This window comes from Astatotilapia calliptera, chromosome 11, assembly GCF_964374335.1.
Source record: "Astatotilapia calliptera chromosome 11, fAstCal68.1, whole genome shotgun sequence".
Lineage (NCBI taxonomy): Eukaryota > Metazoa > Chordata > Actinopteri > Cichliformes > Cichlidae > Astatotilapia > Astatotilapia calliptera.
Genome location: NC_137432.1, coordinates 24,111,288 through 24,116,880, shown reverse-complemented (window position 1 = coordinate 24,116,880; position 5,593 = coordinate 24,111,288).

Genomic DNA, 5,593 nt, shown 5'->3' with positions numbered 1-5,593 from the left:
TCAACCTCTCTCTCTCCCCCCTTTCTCTCTCGATTTCTCCCCCCCTCCCTCCCTCTCTCCATCACTGGCGACACGTGTTGAATGCTAAACTTAGCGGTCCGGAATAAAATTAATAAAGGGATGGACGCTCTATATATCCCCCCTTTCTCTGCCTTCCCCGTCTCCCTCTTTCACTGTCGCGCGTATCATAATGCAATATAAATATTTACTAGAACCACTCAGCCCTCTCATTGCCCCACCACCACCATCGCCACCTCCCTTGCGTCCCTCCGCATTTCCCCTCCCTCTCTCCCTCCCTCCATCCATCCATCACCGGCTGCCTCCCTGCATCCCTCCCTCGCCGTCCTGCCTTTTTTTCCCCCTCCCTCCTGCCTCCTATCGCCTCTTTCTGCTTCTCCAAGCAAAACGGAGGCGCCACACCAGCGTTTGTGGATCCACATGTGAGTGTCATCCTGCCTGGTGCGTCTTTGCATTGCATGGAGTGTGTGTTTAAATGTGTGTGCGCGCGTGCGCAAGCGTGCATGTGAATGAGAAATTTACTACAGTAGCATGTCAGCGACCATGTGTGAGCGGCTTGCGGAGGATCAAGACGCATGCAGTAGGATCATAACGCTGCAGCCGAGTTAGGCCTGAGAGCTGAAATTACACATTTATATTAAAGTAACTTTTCACAACCGTTTGCAAAGAGAAATGCAAATGAAACAGTGGGGTAAATAATAAACTAAATTACTCCCTCTTTTATTTACAGTCCTCTCTCTCCCAAAAATTAATTTGTTAAATGTAGAAGGTGGTGTTGTCCTCATCTGTGTGTAATGTCAAATCAGCATTAATCAATAGTTAGTCTCAGATCGCTCTGGAAATGGTGCTGTGATAGGAGTTTAACCTTTCCAGCAGACTTTGAGATTGTGGGGAAAAAAGTAGACATGCATGTAAAAGAAACCACAGAAAGAGAGAAGGAGTCTCTTTGTATTGATGTATTCGAGTATTGCAGCTTAGTAAATGAAGGTACTCCTCGCTTCCAATTGAGTCATCATCAATTTGAAAATTATCTGTGTGCACACAAACTGCAGTTGTGCAGATGCAGACTCAGACAAATGTCTAGAGGCTCAAAGTCCTTTATCAGACTTTGAGCAATCAGTCTTAAAGATACTGCATCACACAGTCATCATCACAAATGTGCATGAAAAAAAGATTTTGTTGGTAAAGTGTTTTTTTTATTATCTCAAGATGTAAGTTCCAAAAAAAAAAAAAAAATCCAAAAATATTCCAAACAGAAAAATCTATTTTTTGTTAATCACAACATTTTAAAAAAGAGAGCGAAAGAAAAATGTTGAGACAGAATCTATTTCCAGAAGCTGTGTCGTCATTAGGAGCTGCAAAATGTTTTCACACAGACTAAACTTCATTAGGAAAAACATTACCTCTTGACACCGAGACAGAAAACTCAGAGATAAAAATTTGGGAAATAAACACAAAACTAATTTCGCTGCTGTTGAAATAAAAGAAAAATTCGATTTTTATTTTGGTGGTGAAGAAGCTGATTTTCTACACGTAAAATTAGGAAAAGAGACACATGTTCATCCAAATTACCTGGATGGCAATTAAGTTAGTTTTATTTATTATCTTCCCACTTATGGTGATTACTAACTGATTAATCTGCAAATACTGACAGATACTTCTGTGAGACATCTGCTGATATCATAAAGCTAAGTCCACAAACACAAGCATGCGCAGTCCACCTCCACGCACACCAGTGCCCACCACGTTGTTTCCACTCGGTATGTTTTGTGATGGAGCGATGCTGCGCTGGGGACAAACAATTAGGAACATAAACCACTGCTCGTTAATCTACATGCACACTGATGTGTAGTCAGTTTAAGGGCACGTTCCATATGGCAATAAAGGTTAGGATGTTAGGCGATGAAGCTGATCTGTTTGTCCCATCCCAGTGATTAGGCTCCAGATGGTATAGAAAGACTGGTGGCCACTGTTCCTAGGCCATACGATTTGCGATAAGAGAGCCATATCTGGTTTAGTGGTGCGTTCACTGTCGCTGTCATGGTATTAATAGGCTAGATACATATCAGCTATTCCTATTTTCTGCTACGGGGGGGGGGGGGGGGGGGGGGGGGGGGGAAAGGTGAACCAGCTGCTGTGCTCTTCATATTCCTCTTGTTATCTGTATTTGCCACATGCATTCATCTTCATTTGCATTCATCAATCAATTCATCATCACAGCTCGCTCGTGCGCTCCTCTCTCTCTCGCTCTTTCCCCCTGTCCCTGTGGTGGGCTCTCCGTTTTGCCTGGGGTCTACGGAGATGTTCGAGTGGTAACATTAGGGTTTATGAGGCATGTGATGGTATGCATCATCACTGTATTTATTCCTCAATGCGCGTCGGCATGCTTCTGTAGCAAACAAAGACCCACGCTTTCTGAATGTGTTCACTGGATAGTTACAGTATAGGAACACGTTCTCCGCTTGTGACGAATAAAGGCTGGATGCACAATCGAGGCACATTGCTTTGCTGATGTCTGTTTGTTTTCCAGGGTACGACTACTGTCTGTGACTGCATATGTGTGTTTGTGTGCTGGAGAGTGAGAGTGTGAGAGACAGTTTGATTTTTGCTGTTTGCTGTAATCTGATGTGACTAGGTTCTCCTATCTCTATTTACGCATCTGTTTAGCTCTGAGCTAACAATCAAACAGTAAGGTTTTCTCTCCCTCGTTCTCTTACAGTCTCTCTCTCTTGCAAAAACACAAACAAATACACATATAGTTTGTGTACAGATGCAGAGAAGCGCAAGGATGAAATTGCCTTCAGTATGGTGGACTCCATGACAAGATTCCTCCTTAAATTCTATTTGTTTTCTTCAAAAACTATTTAAAAATGGACATTTCTTACTTTCATAATGGTAAAAACATTTTACAAACCTCTTTAGAGGTTTGAAATGGATCAAACCCACTAGGTCAGGCTCTTCCCATAACAATTGATTATCAATCTGTCCGATTAGGAAACCCAAACTATTGTGAATCCATGGGTCAGCTGCTTTGATGTAAAAAATAAAGAAAATGGACTCTTACACAGTGCTTTTCTACTCAATTTAAGCTTTTAACGTGCTTTCTTACTACAAGGCTCATTCACTCCTTAACAAAAACGTGTTTTTTTTCTTTGCCTAAGCACTTTTAAACCTTCAAGATTCATTAGATTTAGTGTATCTTGTTCAAGGATAAAACAACACAAAGGCTGAAGGAGCCAGGGATCAAACTACCACCTGAGCCACAAAAACAGAATATCTTTTGTCGGTCATCTAGCAGTTGCGAGGCTATATACATGTAAAATATGTCAGTAAAAGAACAGGAAACATACCAATGGTGATTATCTTAAGAGATAAAGACAACTCAAGAGCTATTGTTCACCAGGCATGGTTAACCGTTTCTGCTGGTGGCTGACGTACTTCCTCCCCCGACTGACGTGACAAGGTCATTTGTAATTATGATGGAGATGACAAAGATGGCAGTAATAATACCAGCTTACTTATTTTCTTGTCCCTTCTTCCTCCTCCCTCAGATGAGACTCCTTGTCAAATACTGTGGGGCGCAAGCATGCACACAGAAATGCTCACGTGCACACATCAGACACAACCCAGTAAGCCAGTTCTTACTTGTTGTCCCACCTTATATGTATTGTGTTCTTTCTGTTTCTGTCCATGTCTACAGTTTATCAGTTTAAAAACATCTGTGGTGAAGGAAGTATTTGGGTCCTTAATTAGGCAAAGTTTTCCTGATACAACATAAAAAATACTAGTTTATGTATTTATTGCATAAATAAAACATATTGTGACAAAACAGATGTAAAATATCAAAGATCCAGTGCTAAAAACGCATTTAAAGTGCCTTACTATGTATTACACATTACATCATCACTTATGTAATTAAAGTGTGAGCAGCATTTTCCTGTTGTTTGCTAATGAGAAGCTAATATATATTTCTTTATATTCTGTTGGGTAATTAATTTAACACAGTGCATTTTATTAAGTCATCAGTATGCTGTCTGTTTTCATTTGCAAAAAGTCGAAGTACGGAATAATATACAGAACTGTTATGGGATAGAAATAACTACAAACGTCAAGCTGTGCATAGATGTGCATAAACACATTATTTGAAATGTATATTTCCACCATGACACAAAAGTCTTTAAATTTTTAGAAAAATTTTCTTCTAAGCTAGAGATTTACTAAATGTAGTGCTGTGCAAAAGTCTCGAGCTCCCCTTTATCTCTTTTTATCTTGCTTCTAAGGAGCCAGACTTTCCTGTACATAGTTAAAGTGGTCTTGAGTAGTTCTCCAGGCTTTATGAAGGTCTTTCAAACCTTGGTCACTTTTCAGTCCAATCCTGTTTTTTAAACCACTTAACACTAACCTATGAATCATTCAGTCATAGATTAGATTAGACTTAATAATGGTCAAATCTATAGAAAATGCTGAAGATAAGACTGTTTGACAGGCATAAAATAATACTTTGTACCAACAAAGTGGTTTCAAGAGAGCTATTTGCTGAACTTGGCATATCATGCCCTTAAAATATTAGGAAAATATCAGGAAATTAGACGAGTAGAGAACAAAAGAATTAGCAGGCCTGTATCTATAGTAGTAGTACTGCAAAGTAACGTCCTTAAGAAATAGTGTAAAAAAAATCCAGCAAAGACCTGACACAGGAGCTGAGAGAAGCATCTGATCCTTCAGTTGATCCAGCTACTGTTCACTGAAGCCTCATGACAAATGGTCTCAGTGGAAGGGAAAGGTGGCTGTAAAGGAGCCGTTTTTAAGGAAGGCAAACAGGGAGAAAACACTGAGGTATGCCAAACTACACAAGAACTGAGTTGAAAATCAAAAAGTGATGGTTCAAACTGTCATCAATATGTACAAAGGTCATGACAGAGTTGCAGCAGTGAGTGTCTACAGCCATCTGTGAAACACGGTGGAGGCTCAGTCATGGTTTGGAGCTGCTTTTCAGCCACTGGTGTTGGAGATCTTGTTAAAACTGATTGAATTATGAACACAGAAAAGTAGCATCAGATGCTGACCCATCAGGCAATACCATCTGGGAAGTGTCTAATTGGTAATGAAAATGACGTGAAAATAATGCCAAACACAAACAGTGGAGCACTATCAGTCATGGACTTGTCTCCCCAAAGCCCAGACCTCAACCTTATTGAGGCATCATGTTGACCTATAATGGAAGAAAAGGCAGCAAACATCCAAAAATGAGCTTTGAATGTCCTTCAGGAAGCCTGAAAAACTATTCCTGAAGACTAATTAAAGAAATTATAAGAAAGCTGCCTGAAGGAGTTCAGGCTGTGTTGGAGAATAAAGACGGTCACACCAAATATTGACTTTCAACTCGTTAGTATTGTACAAAATTTGTTTTTGCCTTAAATTCTGTATTTCCATGGATGTTTGCACATTTCAGTAGATTGCAACATCCGTTTTCCATTTTCCTAGCAAGATATAAATAAATGAGGGTTGGATCAATTTTTGCAAGACTTTTGCATTGCACTGTTTATTTAGTGGTAACATCAGAAATGGTGACTGA